Below are 19,685 nucleotides of genomic sequence, written 5' to 3' on the forward strand. Positions count from 1 at the left end.
CAGGACATTTAGTGTTTTACAGATATCTGCCGGGACTCAGGACACACGGCTCCAAACCAGGACAGTCAAGGACAAACCTGGATGTCCGGTTGCCGTATATTGCCGTATTTCTGAGTAAACTACTTATATATATATATATATATATATATATATTTTGCTATTCCAGTCATTTTCCTTATCACTACTTCTTCTTGAACCTTAGTAAATCCTCTCTGCAGTAGCAGTACTTTTACTCCAGGTGTTAAACTCTCAAGATCTTAATTCTTATTCTACATCTTATTTTACATCTTATTTTCTTGAGAAAAAAATACGAAACAACATCCCATCCATTGACTTTGGCATGTTGTTCTCTGGGAGTCCCACTGGGTTAATGTTTAATTTTAGACTCCTTATCATATTATTATCCTGGTTACTTTACATTGGATTAACAGTGTGACTGTATAACACTGTAGTCAGTCGTCACAATCACAGTAAAACTTCATAACTTGTATATCTATACCAATCAATCATCCTGCCTATCGAACACTCGGAACACTTTGTATATTTCTATATATTTGGTTATTTCTTTCTGTATCTTTGTTCTTTCTTCACGTTCTGTATATTTGGCTATTCTCATTTTATTTTATCATTTTTCAGAGGCTGCCTTGTGTGGCGCGGTCTGAGCTGAAATCATAGTATGAGCCACTATAATTTGCCACGATCAGCCTATGTGTACATTTTTTATATATTTCACCATTTCTGTTCAGAATTTCTGGATATTTCACAGCTTTTATTGTCACTTTTTAAGCTTACCAGTGAAGCCCCCGTTTAAAAACATGCCTGTTCGTGAAAGTCGCGGCGACTTGCGGTGAAAAACACCGGGAAATACACCGTTTCCCACGTGAAAAAACACACCCAAGTCCCATTTTTTGGAAAAACTTGCAAAAGCTTTATTAATATAATGTTATTAATATTACCTCCACTGGCTCGCTGTCCCACATGGGAAGCCCCACCCCCCACCAGCTCACTGTTCGCTGTTTAGTGAAAGTTTACTAATATTATGCGCGTCACTCGTCCAAATTTCTCCAAATTCGACACTGCACGTCCTTGGGTCCCTGGCAACACACCCAGCAAGTGTGAAGTAGATCAGATGAACAGCTGTCGAGATAATCTGAGGACATACATAGAGCGATTCCTTCCTTCACAGTTAGATAGATTGTCTGTAGATAAATGCACCAATCCTCACCCTGACAAGTTCCTCGTCATGAAAATGTCCTATTAATTATAAATCATTTTCGGATCCATCGCGGTCATAACGTTTGTATTTCCACCATGGTGAAACGCACAGACTTGGGAGGAACAGTGCCGTATTGTTTTCCTATAAGTGTCTCGTTTTATTTTCCCCACAACTCAAGCCTTTTGGCGAGCCCGACGCCAACCTATTAAAATGATTTATTCAGAAAAAGAGTGGCGCACAAGTGCCACTTGCAATCGGGACATCAAAGCGCTGAATTGAAAAGCTGCGTTTCCTGCAGCAAGCCGGGGAAGGCCATGCGCACTTTGCTCCTCTGCAGCCTCCAAACAGGGGATTATTTTACAGTGGCGTAACGCAGGAACAACAACAAAGGGACTCCACCCACGCCTTCATATAGAAAGGGAAGGAAAATTAAACCACAGAAAGCTTCCAGATAATTTGAAGGTCTGTGGCGTGTTGCCACTTCTTTCTTTGCTTATTGTTGATTGTTTTTTGGTTTATTTTATTGCATTTTGTGAATTATTATTCTTAGGTTTACATTGATTGTTTATCATTATGTTATTGTATATAGTTTGTTTTGTTATTGTTCATTGATTATTCTAAGTTTAATGTTAGGTTTGTTTGTATTGTTTCAATCATTCTTCAAGTAAATGTTTGGCTTTCTATTAATATATTATCTATCAATATTAATATAACATATCTATCAATAATATATCTATCAATCTTTATTATAGTCCATCTATCTATTAATAGTATAGCTATCTATTTATTATTAGTCTATCTATCTATCCATCCATCTAATAACAGCCTCTCTACAGTATCCATGTAAAACAAAACAACACCCGTCCACCCCACAACAATACCAGTCGTGCTCAGGAAAACAACACCAACACCAGCAAACACCCAAAGATGAGCGAGCGGCAGAGCCGAGCGGCAGTGCCGAGCGGCCTGCACCCCGGGCGCCTGCAGCCGTCCCCTCTGCAACGCGCCGTGATTAATTGCGATTGGTAACAAGCGCTGAAAGGATTAATTCAATCACAGCGCTGGTGATACACCCCGAGCTCTGACATTAGCGAGGCGTCTACAGCAGGACAAAAATATCAATTAACTCTTAGGGGGAGATATCCCGCCGTCATTAGCATTTTATCGCAACAGCTTGGGTTTCCACTTTCCCATATTGTCATCGTCCCAGTCGGGTTTTTCCGGGAGTTCGAACGAGGTCGTATCCGATGTGACAACAAACAAGCGTCGCGTCGTTGGAAAGATGAACTCGTTGTAATGGAGTTTTTTTCCGGTGACAGTGAGGAATGGGCGGCGTCGGCCGATGTTAATGATGTTATCAGTCACGCTGGGATCCCTGAGCGCCGACGGACGGACGGAGAGACGGAGGGATGGAGGGATGGAGGGAGGGACGAAGGGATGGATGATAGCGGGAGGGATGGAGGGAGGGATGGAGGGAGGGATGGAGGGACAGAGGGATGGAGGGATGGAGGGATGATAGAGGGAGGGATGGAGGGTCTGAGGGACTGAGGGATGGAGGGATGGATGGCGGGAGGGATGGATGGAGGGAGGAACGGAGGGATGCAGGGACGGATGGAGGGATGGATGGACAGAGGGATGGAGGGTCTGAGGGACTGAGGGATGGAGGGCGGGAGGGACAGATGGAGGGAGGAATGGAGGGATGGAGGAACGAAGGGATAGAGGGACGGATGGAGGGATGGATGGACGGAGGGATGGAGGGATGGAGGGAGGGATGGAGGGACGAAGGGATGGATGATAGTGGGAGGGATGGAGGGAGGGATGGAGGGAGGGATGGAGGGACAGAGGGATGGATGGAGGGTCTGAGGGACTGAGGGATAGAGGGATGGATGACGGGAGGGACAGATGGAGGGAGGAACGGAGGGATGGAGGAACGAAGGGATGGAGGGATGGATGGAGGGATGGATGGACAGAGGGATGGATGATAGCGGGAGGGATGGAGGGAGGGATGGAGGGAGGGAGGGATGGATGGACGGAGGGATGGAGGGATGATAGAGGGAGTGATGGAGGGTCTGAGGGACGGAGGGATGGATGGAGGGAGGGACGGATGGAGGGAGGAACGGAGGGATGGAGGGATGGATGGAGGGATGGGTGGAGGGATGGAAGGACGGAGGGAGGGATGGAGGGAGGGATGGAGGATGGCAGAATGGAGGGATGATAGAGGGGGGGATGGAGGGAGGGACTGAGGGATGATAGAGGGGGGGATGGAGGGATGGATGGATGGAGGGATGGATGGATGGAGAACACGAATGCGTCAACAGGCGGGTTCCTTGGACCCGTGGTGCAAAGCGCTGTAATCCAGAACAGTGAGTGGAGCTCAGTCACCATCGTATTATTGGGCGATATGGTGATATCAGATTAATGTCGTCAAGGGTTTTGGTTTGCATCACATTACCGTCACGCTTTTATCAAGACAATATTTTATTACATTGGGATATTACGATAACCAAAACCCCAGATGATATCTCATATCCGGATATCGATATAATATGGATATATGGCCCGGCCCTATAAGTATGGTTTGTTCTTAAACAACCTCAATGGATGATAGTGTTTTCGAAGTTTCTGTGTTTTTGACAGCAGATAGTGTTTTCAAAGTCAGTGAATTGAGCATATTCATGTTCGTCAAGGTCAAATTTGCAGACCTGGTGTGAAACATCCAGGGAAAAAAAGTTGATAATTCACAGTCTCTGCTCCTACGCTTCACGTTTAACGTTTAAGACACGGAAGAGTGAGCCGAGATAACAAATGTGCGAATGGTTTACTTTCTGCAAAACCAGCTCAATCCGGTTGTTTTTTTTAAGAAAATGTAGAAATCTCACTTGTGCACCTAATGCTATATCCGTTATTCAGGATCCTGCTCTTGCAGAAGAATAACAGCAGAGTTCTTTGAACAACCTATTAAATAACCTCTTATAAGAGCCTCTTAAAATACAAACTAAATCACAGAGCAATTAAGCAAATGAACAGTACACAGTGCATCCAGATGGAGTTCTCATCTTTTTGGGGGGATTATTTAGCTCAAGGCAAAATAATAAATAGAGACCGTGCAAATGCTTAATAATGTGTCATGTATAGCCTTCAATGCTTCTGCTTTTATTAGTATTCTTTGTCACGTCTATTATTTTTTAATGTTTTTCTGCAAAGATCAAATCCCTATTATTCAAATCAAGTATTCCTGGGGACATAAAGCAGTGCTTATTATCTATCAATCTATCTTCCTATCTATTTTTCTTCGGTTAATTACAGTTTTCCTTCAGGTTGAATGTCTCGTCCAGCCTAGTAGAGATGGGGCTGTAATTCATCGTGACGGATGTAAGACATTTACTTTCCGCTGCATATGACTGATGTGTGATACATATCTACATATAGGAGCTTTATTTGACTCTGCATTAAAATCGGATGAAAACGTTGTCGCAAACGTCTGGAAAAAGTAGTAAAAAACAGCCAAATGTACAAAAAAAAGCCACATTTGCAAAGAAAAATAGACGAATAAAAAGCAAAAATCCAAATGTACAACGTGTAAAAAGCCAGAATATGCAAAGGCGTAAATGAAGTTAACAAGGTGATGACTGGGGTCTCTGAAAGTGGCAGTGCGGTTGCTAGTATGGTTATGGGTATCAATAAAAAGTAAGTATACTGTAAGTACAAGTCTAAATAAAGGTGGATGAACTGTACGGATAATTCAATACGAATACCACAGAGATGGATAACAATGAGCGAGTCGTATAAATGATTACTAAATGACATAATCATCTTATTTTTTGAATGAAAATGATAACATTAATTACATAAAAAATTCGGAATAATAATCCTGGCGCCTCAAGACTGAGATCCGATGATGAAGGGGCTTTTTTGGGGCCGATGTCAGCCCCCAAATACGACACAGGAGTTCCCACAGTGCACAACAAGGTTTTGTTTTGTTTTTTCGAAATGTTCAACAGCGCCTCATGCTGCAGTATGTGGTCGGATGAAGGACGCGAAAGAAAGATGCACGCTGATGTCTGGTGGAAAAAAAAAAAAAAAAGTATTTCACAACGTACTCGTAAAATGATGACTTGTTTCCCATGAAAGAGAGGAGTCAGAGGCAAAAAAAAAAAAACGAAAACAAGAAGTGAAGACAAGACTTGGATCACACACACACACACACACACACACACACACACACACACACACACACACACACACACACACACACACACACACACACACACACACACACACACACACACACACACACACACACACACACACACGAAAACAAACAGCAAAAAAAAAGAGAAATATAGAAACAAAGCCTGGCTGCCTGGTTGGAATCTATAACAGCGTCAAGTGAATGAGGTGATGGAATTGGGGAGAATGAGGTTGCTGCAATGTATCCCCGGGGAACACCTCCCTCTCCACCTTCCCCCACCTACCTCCCGGCGGGGGGTGTCGTCGCCTTATCGTGTGCGCGTCCAGGGGATTTGGCTTTGCGTTCATTCACTGTAGCGCAGCCTCGAAGAGGACAACGCCGAACCCTCGCTCCGCATCACGATCATCCAAACTCCCAGACGATCTCTAGTCTCACATCGCGATATCGATACTGTGTCTATATCGTCACACAAGCCTGCAACCCGGCTGCGATTTTGCTTTGCTGTGACTTTACCGCGAGACTGTATATATCTTGCTCCCCAAGAGACTGTATTTAATTACATTGCGATATCGTGAAACTACCAAACTCCCCGACGATATCCGATCTCATATCGCGATATCACACATCGCCCAGTCGCCTGAATCCAAAAAAGAAAGAGGAAAAATTTATAAAAACAACAAATAAATCTTTCTCGCGCTGCGTTGAACGGTGGAATCTGCCAGAGCGTCCAAACAAGTCAAGTCACCCGTCTCACTTTGGAGCGTTTCTTTCAGAGATGACGAAAGAAGAAAACACACTCATGTGACATTTGTATTATTCCGTGGGACACCACACGCCACCACCACCACCACCCACCACCACCACCCACCACGCCGCCGCCACCACTGTGTTTGTGCACGTGAGACCGCGACCCGATCCACGGAGCGATCCTTGCTGAGATGAACCCGGTATGGAACAGAGTAGGGAACCCAGTATGGAACCCACTATGGAACCCAGTATGGAACCCAGTATGGAACCCGGTAAAGAACCCGGTAAAGAACCCAGTATGGAACCCAGTATGGAACCCAGTATGTAACCCAGTAAAGAACATAGTATGGAACCCAGTATGGAACCCAGTATGGAACCCAGTAAAGAACATAGTATGGAACCCAGTATGGAACCCAGTAAAGAACCCAGTAGAGAACCCTGTAGAGAACCCAGTATGGAACCCAGTATGGAACCCAGTAAAGAACATAGTATGGAACCCAGTATGGAACCCAGTAAAGAACCCAGTAGAGAACCCAGTATAGAACCCAGTAAAGAACCCAGTATAGAACCCAGTATAGAACCCAGTATGGAACCCAGTAAAGAACCCAGTATAGAACCCAGTAAAGAACCCAGTATAGAACCCAGTAAAGAACCCAGTAGAGAACCCAGTAGAGAACCCAGTATAGAACCCAGTAAAGAACCCAGTAAAGAACCCAGTATAGAACCCAGTATGGAACCCAGTAAAGAACCCAGTAAAGAACCCAGTATAGAACCCAGTAAAGAACCCAGTATAGAACCCAGTAAAGAACCCAGTAGAGAACCCAGTAGAGAACCCAGTAAAGAACCCAGTATAGAACCCAGTATGGAACCCAGTAAAGAACCCAGTAAAGAACCCAGTATAGAACCCAGTAAAGAACCCAGTAAAGAACCCAGTAAAGAACCCAGTATAGAACCCAGTAAAGAACCCAGTATAGAACCCAGTAAAGAACCCAGTATAGAACCCAGTAAAGAACCCAGTAAAGAACCCAGTATAGAACCCAGTAAAGAACCCAGTATAGAACCCAGTAAAGAACCCAGTATAGAACCCAGTAAAGAACCCAGTATAGAACCCATTAGAGAACCCAGTAAAGAACCCAGTATAGAACCCAGTAAAGAACCCAGTATAGAACCCAGTAAAGAACCCAGTAAAGAACCCAGTATAGAACCCATTAGAGAACCCAGTGTGGAACCCAGAGCCGTGCGTCTCAGCTCTGCATAATAACTGGTCTCCCAGTGGGATGCAGGACACATCAGCACAGATCGCTAAACCGCACATTATCGTCTGCGTCTGTTTTCACGCGCCGCACACGCAAGTGGGAGACTGACGCTCCGGTCAACCGCGCGAGAATCCACGCGCCGCGCAAAGGGCGCGCGTCGAAGCGCGAATTCGGCGGCGGCGGCGGCGGCGGCGGCGGCGGCGCGACAAAGTTTTCTTCGCAAGGTTCAGCGCGTGTGAGTGCGTGTGGACGCGGCGCCCCGGGGGCCGTCCACCCCGGGGAGCGTCCACCCGGGGAGCGTCCACCCCGGGAGCGTCCACCCGGGGAGCGTCACCCCGGGGTGGACGCTCCCCGGGGCTCGGTGGCTCCGTGTCGCACGTAGCGCGTGCCCACGTCCTCCCAAAACAAAACAAACAAACAAACAAACAAACAAAACAAATATCTCCCACTTTGCAAAGCGCACAAAGTATTTTGAGTGCGTGTCTTTGTCTCACCCGGTGGCTCCTCCGTCCAAAGCGTCCCGTGTAAAACCGCGGTGCTGCGCGTGCGGGCTCCTCGGCTCCACTGCCGAGTCTCGACCGGCGGCTCCGTCTCACGCGCCCCCACGCGCCGCGCGCCTACGCGCCGCGCACCGACACACGCCCACCGCACGCGCACACACGCACGCACGCACGCACTGCTCTCAGCTGCAGCCGCTGTTGGATGAAGTTTGGTGACGTCACCGTGGTCGGTCTCACCCGGGGGACCGTCTCGTCCGCGTGTTGTCGCTTCACGGGAAGTCGTTGGGAATGACAAAAAAAATACAAAAAAAAACACACACACAACTAAAATGATATAATTAATACTAAAGAGCTCTTCGGTATGAGCAAAAAAGACAAAAAAAAGCTGCATGATAATAATAATAAAACAATGCATTTTTAGCTGAATGTTATTCTCCCTTGTAAGTCGCTTTGGATAAAAGCGTCTGCTAAATGACTAAATGTAATGTAATGTAATGTTAAAAGCTTGGTTTTTTATGTCATCAATGAATTATAACTATTATTGACAATAAAATGTAATTAATGATTTTTTTCCTTGTGTAAACCTGCTTTTTTGGTGACAGCTATTGTCTGTTTTTTTTTGTTTTGTTTTTTTTGGGGGGGGGGGGGTGTTCTGTTTGTTTCTGTTTTGTCTGTTTTCTTTTCATAAATGAAAAATTCACATTTCCAGCGCTTGTGCACATCCAACCGGGTCCCTGATGGGCCTGCTAACACAGAAACTGTGAAATAAGACAACCCAGTCAGTTTTTTTCAGTTTTTCTGCCTCGGTCACATAAAACACGTGATTCAACAAGCCGTTCAGATGTGTCTCCGCCCTGGGACTTCACATGCGGCCTCAATAGAATTAGAACCACCCTGCGTCCGTCTAACTCCACCCACGGCGAGAGAATAAGAAGCACGGCACGGCATCACATACCAGCACAAATCTTTTAAAAGAAAGAGGAATTTATACAAACTGTCACTCACATACTGTATCCCCCTGCAGACGGGGGATATGTGAGTATTTCAAAAATAATTCTGCCGTGTGTAGTATCGTATGCGGTAAGTATGCGGTAGACAGGCTGCCCGCTGCGGCATGCGATCCGCTGTGTGTTGCTCCAAACAAAACTAATAAAAAAAGGTGTGTTTTGGTATTTTGCGGCGTTCCGGGCGCTGTCGGCAACGAAAGTCCGAACAAACTTTTAAATGAGGCCTTGTAGATCTAATATTGAGTGAAGATTGGATGGCTTATTTCTCACCAAGAAAAATATTGAGAAACAGATTTCGGTGGACTGATAAGGTGAAATGAGTGAAAGTCACAGAGTAAATACAACAAAACCCAAACGCCATTGGCTGAAAGGACTCGGGGCCTCGGGAGGTTGGCTCCTCCCACAAAAAAACAGACCGTCAGGAACACAATGGGATTAGCGGCATGTTACAAATGCTACAAGGCATAATCTGAGCGGTATTTTCAGTAACAAACTTCAAAGATTAAGTTTTGGGGACCGCAGAGACCATATATTAACTTGTGTAAAAGGGAGAGAAATTGGTCCCCTTTAATGGCCGAGGCGGAATCTAACAAATGTAGACGTGTAATGAAAGACATTGAATAAACATTTTAAATAAGTTATGAAACAAGGAAATAAATAAATGTATACATAATCAAACGGAATAAATAAATAAACAACTAAATAAATAAATAAACAAATAATGGGGTGAATGTTATTCTAATTCTTTAAGCTGTTTTTTTTTTCAAATCAGGATAAAGATGTGAGAGGCAGGGTCGAGGTTTGGGATTTAAGGGTGGCTTATTATGAGCACATTTACGGCACCAGGGAAATAAGTAGGGCAATGCTCTGCTCCCTTGCCGGAACAGGGTGAATGGAAGGAACGGCCCCACTCTTGTTGCATTGTGGGAAGTGGCAGACTCTGCTGATGTCATCTCACGACAGAGTCCTGTGCGCCAGCTTGTTTGCATGCTCACATTAATTGACAAATGCATTTAAAAAGGTGAACTCTGAGGCAATTTTTGTCACTTTGAGCACAATATTGTGAAACTTGCATTTGTTCTTCATAAGTGTATACGTGTTTGTTATGAGATTGCAGTTGAAATATTTTTAAATCAAACTTTTGCAACAGTCACACTCCGTAAACCAGCAAAATCATGGGCAAAACACATAGATTTTACTGAAAAAATAAATAAAAATTATTTATTATCATCCCTCCATCCCTCCCTCCATCCCTATTATTATATATTATTTATAATTACAAAACGTTTTTAAATGTAAAAAAAAAAAATCATTCATGATATTTTTTTCTTTAAAACCTTCAAAAATGCATCATCACTGATAAATAGGAACTTATGGTACTTATACTACGTCCAAGCCGGACCACAATCGACGTGCACCTGTACATTTTTGAACTTGCGGTGTTTATCAAAATGGATGGTTGGCTAGCATCAGGCACACTGAAAAGGAACAAAACCATTTATACATTATCCACAAGCCAAGTCCCGGCAGGACATTGGACAAAAAAGAAGGGTTCGGAGAAAGCGCAGTGCTGAATATTTATCATTGGGATTTTTTTTGGACAGTTACGGAAGACGAACCGTTACCGCTGTGCGTGGTGTGTTCCGAGATTTTATCAGACGAAGCTCTTTTCGATAATAACTGAATAAACTAAACTGAATGTTGAGCCAGATCTTCACCTGAGACCGTCCTCCCCAAAGCCAGACATCAAGCATTTGGTGTCTGCCAGGCGGTGAGTGAGGTGAGTTAATATTAATGTTCTCCTGTTATTGTTAGTTTTACGTTCCGCGAAGGTTCCACAGATATAAGGTTATTTTGAACCCACCTCTTTATTTTGTGGGTTGCACGAATGCACCGTATGTATGAGAATGCATAGGATTGTTAAAATATACGTCCTCTGAGAACGCACTGTTTGGCTCCCGCGTTACTTCTGGTCGGACGCGGGCCGCAAACACTTTTGAGATTTTCAAGTGGGCCGCGAGTCCGAAAAGGTTGGGACCCTCTGCCATCAACCGTCACTTCCCACGGTTGGCCGTCTCTTCACTCATATTGCAACCAATTGAACGCGATGGTGGTTTTTCCACTTGTTTTTCAAAGTAATTTTTTTCCCAAAATGTTCTGACCTTTCTACTAGATTCTCATCACTCAACCACTGAAACCTATAAAAGACAAAAGCAAGTATTTCAATGTTGCACTTGAAGTGACAAAGTCAAGGTTAGAGGTGGTGTAATGAATTTCCAAGCTGTTTGATTTAAGAAGATTTTTATTGCAGAGAAACTGTTCGAAGATTGATGCCATGTCGTGTACTTGATGTCGGCGAGAAGACGCTTCTTTTTTTTGTTTACCTCATAATTTTACCACAAGGTTATGGAGTATGGAAACCGAGAGCGGCTGTGGTTGCTTATTTATTATTTTTTATAAAAATATTTAACCTTATATTTTTGGGGGGGCTTGTTAGCTGAGGATCACAACTTAATTATTCATCGAAATAACTTAATTATTATAACTTCATTCATTTTTTCATCTCCGGAAAACAAAAACAATATTTATAAGATCATTACATAGGCTTATTGGGTGACATTTGTCTATGCGTTACAAATTGTGAGGATTCTCCCCTAATTAAAATGTCAATTCAACAAATTTCAGGGCATTGTCAATTTTGTCAGGCTAAGCAGACAATCCCCAGCCTGGGAGCCAGACCAATCCGCATCTCATGTTTCATTTACTCTGCAAAATAGGTCTGGCCGCCCTCCCATTCAGACAGATTTCCACCCGACCTTGTCAAGGTCGGGCCAATCACAACCTTTTATCTAATAAGGGGCGGGTTTGATACAAGGACGATACAGAGGAGAGCTGTTGAGGCACCTTACCAAGATGGCTGCCACTGACGTGGAACAGTCAGTTGAATCTGCTATCGTGACAGTATTAAACAAACTGGACTTTGTATTTTCTATAAAAAATCTTTTGTTGATAGGAAACGTGTGTTTCTCGATCAGCGCTACATCACATATTCCGTTGCTCTGATTGTTGTAGGTCTTTCCAATGCTCTGATTGGTTGTAAGTCTATCCAATGCTCTGATTGGTTGTCGGTCTATCCAATTGCTTCTAGAGACATTTTGGTCTGCGCCCGTTTGTAACGACACTTAGAAATCGAAAATGAGCGGTGCAGTTCCAGACTAATATGCATTCGCAAATTGGTTTGGCAACGCCAAGCTACCACTTGCAGATTGCCACGTTGGAATCCTGGCAAAAACAATGACCTTATAATGAGAAAAAAAACTCTAAGACTTTTTTTTTTTTTTTCAAGATAACCGATACACTAAAAAGTGACAAAATCTCTGAAATCAAACCCCAGTTCCCTTGGAGCTGCTGCACCCACAGAGGAAGTGTATCGGTTACACAGCAGCTTATGACTCAAAATAACCATGTGCTGCCGTTGAGTAAGATGCTGAGTCTACAAAGAGGCCGTGGTTTGGACAGGTCCTTACGTTGTCTTTCTGACAAAAACAAGCTTTGCATGCAAGAACAAGCCAGGGTACTTAACGGGTACTTGCGGGTCTTGAGCTTGAATTTTGCCCTCAGATTCAAGATTCAAGATTCAAGATTCAAGATTTTTATTTGTCACATACATATACATACTTCCATACATATATGCAGTGAAATGTAATGCAACGCACCCGGTGATAGCACACAATATGTCCTAGGAAAAAATTAAAAAATAAAATAAAATAAAAAGTAGAAAATTCCTTTCTAATAGACCGACTAACTGACTCCTAAAACGTAATACAGTAAGTGGAATACTTATAGAATAAGATAAAAAATATATAGAATAAAATACAATAAAAATAAATTGAAATAAAATGGAAAGAAATGTAATGTACTGTAATACATTGAAAATAGCCCCTTTTGTACTGAAATACTTAAAAGGTCCTTGAAAAGAAAAAACAGGACCATTGAAAACCTGTGATATTCCCCGGTTTTGTTATTGAAATTGTAACGTAATAACATTTTTCCAGAATCGTTTTAATGACATACAGGGAAATGTAAACTTAATCCAACATTGTTGGAAATATATTTATATTAGTCGATGACAATGAGATCAAAATATAGACTGATCAGCCACAACATTAAAACCACCACTAATAACCACTAATATTGTGTAGCTGCCCATTATGCTGCCAAACTGCTGTGACCCGTGGAGGCATGGACTCCACTAGACCTCTGAAGGTGTCCTGTGGTATCTGGCACCAAGACGTCAGCAGCAGATCCTTTAAGTCCTGGAGGTTGTGAGGTGGGGCCCCCATGGATCAGGCTTTTTGTTCCAGAACATCCCACAGATGCTCCATCGGATCGGATCCTAACCCCGCCCATCCACATGATGTAGAAGAAAAGGTGATTCATCAGACCAGGCCACCTTCTTTCATTGCTCCATGGTCCAGTTCTGATGCTCACGTGTCCATTGTAGGAGCTTTCAGAGGTGGACAGGGGTCATCATGGACACTCTGACCGGTCTGCAGCTACACAGCCCCATACACATCAAGCTGTGATGCACTGTGTGTTCTACACCTTTCTATCATAGCAGCATTAACTTTTTCACCAATTTGTGCTACATGTGGGATCAGACCCGACGGGTTAGACTTTACTCCTCACTTGCATCAATGAGCCTTGGGCGCCCATGACCCTGTCACCGGTTCACAGGTTGTCCTTCCTTGGACACTTTTGGTAGGTACTAACCACTGCATACCAGGAACACCCCACAAGACCTGTGGTTTTCTTAAAGCAAACATGTCATCTGTAGTGCTCTTTCCTGGCATGAAACCATACTGCTGCTCGCTGGTCCCCACCTCTCCTCTTAACCTAGCCTCCACTTCCCGTTCCCATAGCTTCATTATGTGGCTGATCAATTTTATTCCCCTGTAGTTACCACAGCTCTGTATGTCTCCCTTATTCTTGAAGATGGGTACCAGTACACTTCTTCTCCAGTTGTCCGGCATCCTCTCCCTTTCCAGGACGGTGAGAAACAGTCTCGTTGGGAACGCCACTGCCAACATTTCCATGCTTCCTCAGGTATGTAATTTGGACCAAATGCCTTTCCCCTCTTCATCTTCGATAGGTGTATGTATATATATATATATATATTTATAGATTGTTCTATTTATTTATTTGTTTATTTTTATTTTTTTTATTATACATATACTCATATAAATGATAGAGAATGAGACTAAGATTATATAACATTTTGATGAATAAATATCACATTGAAAAAATTTATTATATTTGTTTTTGTCCTTGAAAATTCCACAACATCGTACACAGTGTATATATATGACCTGGAGCTCACCAGACTCACTGTTGGCACCTGCATGGAAGAAAAGCTGTGCTATTGATTTGCATGTCAAAGCTATAAAAGGGAAATTTGCACTTTGACACTTTTCAGATTCCCAGAATGATATTCTCTCTCTTACTGTGTGTATGGAGCAGAAGTTGTGGGGGGATGATCTTTACGATATTCAATTCAATATGGTCTTTGGTATTTCTACCGCGTTCACAGCGTTGTGTTGAAACTGTTTTTTGACTTCATTTCAACCCTTTTTCCAAGGACGAAAAATGAGGAATGACACCAACCGGGGCCGAATGCAGACTATTGGAAATATAAACAACTAAGATATAACATCTGCACTCAATACTGAATATTTTACACAACATCGATGACATGGCTGGCTGTTCAACTTCATTCTGTTTGAACCTGTTAAAGCTTCATGGGCCTGAGAAATTCAACAACACTTGGAAAACTAAGAGCAAAGAAATGCAACTCACCTTCATATTCTTCCCATTACATTTCTAGATAATATTCTCTCAGTTTTTATATTAAATTAAGCATATACTTTCATATTTTGTTTTTTATGCTATAAAATGCAATCTAAATACAAAATACCAGGTACAGGTATTTCAGGTATTTTTTCAATTGATGTAACTAAAGTTCATTGCTATAACCTTCAAAACTATTCAATGGGACCGTCTGCATTATTATAAAATAAGTCAAGATAAGATAAGATAAAATAAGTTAAATTAAGATGAGATAAGATAAGTTAAGATAAGATAAGATAAGATAAAATATGATAAGTTTAGATAAGACAAGATAAGACTTTAATAAGATAAGAAATTCAGCACTCACAGCTGCAAAAAACAAAACAACAAAACCCCAATTAAAATGATATAAGAAATATTCCATATGTACCTGTACATATGGAATATATGTACATCTATGATGTGAAATTATGTTGCAATATGATTTTAAAAATTATTTTCAATTTATCTTACCTGGAATTACAGCTGGACTCACTTTGGTAATGCAATTAGCCATGCCCACCTAAGAAGGTGGTAGACAGAGCGAGCGATGCAGCGAACTTGGCGAGAGACACTCAGTGTGTTTTTTATTTTAGATTTAGATTTTTTTTCAAAAAGTGCGAAAAATGTTAAACATATCTAAAAATAACAACATTTTAAATGTGGACATAACTGGCCCTGTCACTATTTTTTTAGAAGGCTGTCTTTTACACAGCGTCTTTTATTCTATATTGTCAAAGCTACTATAGAGCCCTTATCTGCTGACAGAGCACCACCAGTGTTTTACCCTGCATGACGTCACCAGCCAAAATGTTTTATTTTTTAATATAAAACATCTACCTTTTTTCCAGTATGTTTGTCCTTGCTGCTTGTAAAAAAAAGTGTTTTTATATATATTAGTTTTTCCTAACCACCTTCTCCATAAGTCCAAAATTGTTACTGAATTTAAAAATATAACATGATAACTAGTAGCGCTATGATAACTGCAGTAAGTACTTGTTACACTATTGCAGCATTACTAAAAAAAGTGGCGTACAGTAATAACAGACCCGCCCACGGGCCGCCCATTGAGAAGGCCTGGTCCCTGCAGGAATCTGCAGGGACCAGGCCTTCTCAGGTCAAACCAGGTCCTTTCCATGGCTGGATTTCACACCGTCATCAGCAATGTTACCCCTTTTTTGACACCAGGGGACTGCATCCTCCTCTCAACAAAAATTCAAATCAATGCATTTTTTCTGTCGGGTGAAAATGAGGCTCCTATCCATCAGAGCAGATCTCCAGTGAAATGACTCAAGTAAAAGGCTGCTTCAGCGGTAGATTGCCTTCTGTGCTTCCCAGGGTTAGACCGCAGGCAAAAAAAAAAATACCCCATCAGCGCAAGAAATGCAGAAAGAGCATTTCGGTAGGTTTTAGGTTTGTTTTTGTTTTTGTGGAAAACACTAGATGGGAGAAAACTGTTTATTTACACAGCTAGCATGGCCATTTTACCCTTACACACTTATTTTGAACACTTAACATAAAATTGTTTATTTTTTCTGATCTGACACAAATATATTTCTTATACACTTAAATAATAACCATGTTAAGCATTTTATTATTATTATTATTATTATTATTATTATTATTATTATTATTATTAATAATAATAATAATAATAATAATAATAATAATAGTAATAGTAATAATTATTATTATTATTGGTATTATTTTGTTTATTTAGCACACTCAGTCAAATGTACAGTTTTTGTCTATTTATTTCTGATGGGCGACAATTTCTTATGTACACAGATATGGCAATTTTAACACCAAATACATTCTTTATTTTTTTATTATTATTATTATTATATATTTATTTATTTTTGTAGAGTTTATGGATTTTTTTTTTTTTTCTCCCACTGTGTTTATCTAGCTACAGCCTTGTTTATCACAGTAAAACCCTTTTTACCCCATAGCTCACCAGCTCTGCAGCAGACACTTTCTCATGACTTCAAAGTACTGTGTTTGTTATTGTTCCGCATGAGATCTGAAGGAAGAAACAAAACGTTCACATGCAGGAATATTGAAGCCCTGCTCGCAACAGAAGTGAATCTGTGAATCCTGTTGGCGGACAACATTTGCACATGGTGGATGGATGTTTAAGTTATAATGATGGAAGTATAAGTGCGTGCTGCTGCATGGGAAAAATACAAATCCACATTCCTCACCCCCTAACTAACCTCAATCACATCCATTCGGTTTGTTAGTTGGAATGTGAGGGACATTAGCATAGACATAGCAAAGTCCAAAACTCCCCTCACCAGGAAGAACCCCAGCTTCTGTCTACTTCAAGAAACTCACCTCACTGCATCCGAGCACCTCAAACTCAAAGCTAAATGTGTTAATGAGATGTTTTCTGCATCATGTAATAAAAAAAAAAGGCGTTTCTATATTGATCAATAAAATTATCCCGTATCAGATAAACCATGTGGTGTGTTGGCCACGGAGGGGAACAGAATGGGGTTGAGGCAACAGTCTGTGAGGGGTAACCAGCGCCTGCTGGCCTGTATGTTTATTTACAAAGCAAAGGCTCGCAGGCCAAACGGGGAACATAGAATGAAAACAGTTCGACGCCCCCTCTGTGTCTCCATTTCTCTGTCTCTCTGTCTCTCTCTCTCTCTCTCTCTCTCTCTCTCTCTCTCTCTCTCTCTCTCTCTCTCTCTCTCTCTCTCTCTCTGTGAGGTCAGGCTTGTGCGTCTCAGGACTTCTGCACACCCACCTCAATGAAAGAAACACACATTAAGAAAACGTGCTCCCCTGAGTCAAGACAATCATTGCTGCTTGCTCGCTGATTTTACTGATTTGGAGCACGAGCGCAGCCGCGGGGAGAAGCCCGTGCTGGTGTTTGCAGACCGTGGCTTAACCATGCCCCTCGGTCTGCCACAAACCACAATTTCAGACAGAGAAGTGCGATAACTAATGATAAACATAATTATAGGAAACAATCAAATTAACCACAGCTTATTTTTATGTCCCCAATGAGGACCAACAAAATGTATTTCACAACATATTTAAAGTTTAGCGTGTATTGTTTATATTTCACACATCAGCTTCTGATGTGAATACAAATTAGTAATAATCTTTAAATACATTGCACCTTTTTACAGGAGGAAGGCGGTGCCGTTTTATCTCCGTGGGTCCGAGGGAGAAGCCAGGGACGGCAGCGGGTGGTTCATCCCCTTAACCAGAGGAGGCTGCAGGAGATTTCACAATATATATTTATTTGTTACTTGTCTTGTCTTGACACCAAACAGCAAGGAGACCGTCCAGCTTCCACTGTCCTCCATGTTGCCGACGGGTATGGTATACGAGACCAATTAAGTTTATAAAACTACTTCCCAAGTAATGGCTTTCACAATGCTTTCACTATGCTGACGCTTCACCGACGCTGGCACTTATGCTTGGTGTGACCTTCCACATTGATTTACATGGCAGCGTATCTGAAGCGTTGCCATGCAGCTTTTGTGATGCTGAGGTGTCGCTTTTGGTGCTGCCAGGGGGTAAGTAAACCTCCCCCGTGCCTCCACACATGGATACTGCTCTCAATTTGCTCAAACTGTTATGATACGTACAATTTGGGACCCAATGGTGCAGAACACACACTCATAAGCAAACACGGCTTTCTAAAAGGTTTATTGTGTAACGGGTGTGGTTAGGACCCAATTGCAGCACAAGGACAGGCAGTGATATTTGGTAATGTCTTTTATTTGTAGAGCAGACGGAAGACAGGCAGGGAGCAGGCAGGATACATCGTCGGGGACAGGCAGGTTCGATAACGAGGAGTGCAGACAGAAGACAGGCGGAGTGGCAGGCAGGATACGTGGTCGGAGCGAGGCAGAGTCGGTAGCAGGGATTCAGTCCGGAGAACGCTGAAGAGTCTGGTGCAAGCATCAAAGACAAACTGGCAATGGGTGACTGGTGAGAGAGGCATCTATAGGGGTTAGATTACAGATCGGGAACAGCTGTGTGCGCAGCTGAATGGAGTTGGACTAATGGGACAGGTAAGGAGAGGGAGGGGAAGTAGAAGAAGGCGGAGATCATGACATATTGTGGACAAGCAGGGTTCGTTCACCTGTCAAAGCGAGTGAACAGTGGCGGAGGTCCTTCTGAGAACGACGACCGAAGACCGAAGCTGGGGATAGGATGACTGGCAAAGGGGTCCGCATCGTAGACTGTACGATCTGGCGAGGAATGGCGTGAATCTCCCAGGGTTGTAGTACTGCTGCCTGATGGTGTGGATGAGACGCCGCTGTGAGGGTGAGCCATCGGGGAAGGATCCAGGACCACGCCCACCTCCAGACGCACGCCAGACAGGACACACACAAGAGGGGACAGACAAGGGGAGAGACAAAGAACCCTGACAGGACCCCCCACCAGGCTTCCCTGGATTGTCTTTATGGAACTGTTTTACCAGCGGAGGGTCAAAAATGAAGGACCAAGGAACCAAGGACCGTTCCTCCGGACGTACCCCTTCCAATCCACCAGGTCCTGGAATCCCCTGCTCCGGTGGCACACATCCAATAGCTAGTGGAGAAGGCAAGATGGTCATCCATGATCTGGGCGGGTGGAGGGGGATAGGCCAGAGGGCATAAGCTACTGGAGGAGCGAGGTTTCAGTTGAGATATGTGGAAAAATGGATGGATACTCATGGAACCCGGTAGTTTCAACTTAATGACCATAGCATGCTGGAATCAAGCCGGGCCATTACCTGGGTTAGGGTTGCTGTTGTTGGGCTTGGTGGACTGCAGCTTCAATTTCCCAGGTAAGTGTTTCCACAACACAAGACGGAGGGAGGATGGTGTCAGGACTAGCATTGTCCTCCCACAAACTGCCAAGAGAGAGCAT

The 19,685-nt window shown here is 42.9% G+C and overlaps 1 protein-coding gene across 1 annotated transcript in view; it reads right to left on the bottom strand.

The window, feature by feature from the left end:
• Positions 1 to 7,985, bottom strand: part of gulp1a (GULP PTB domain containing engulfment adaptor 1a) — a 100,100-nt gene extending 92,115 nt beyond the window's left edge. The window contains exon 1 of the mRNA XM_080018736.1: positions 7,906 to 7,985. The gene's annotated coding sequence lies outside the window, so the exon portion shown is untranslated. The remainder of the gene's footprint in view (positions 1 to 7,905) is intronic.
• Positions 7,986 to 19,685: the final 11,700 nt, after the last annotated feature.

Source organism: Zeus faber (assembly GCF_960531495.2).
Source record: "Zeus faber genome assembly, chromosome: 18".
In the NCBI taxonomy this organism is placed as follows: Eukaryota; Metazoa; Chordata; class Actinopteri; order Zeiformes; family Zeidae; genus Zeus; species Zeus faber.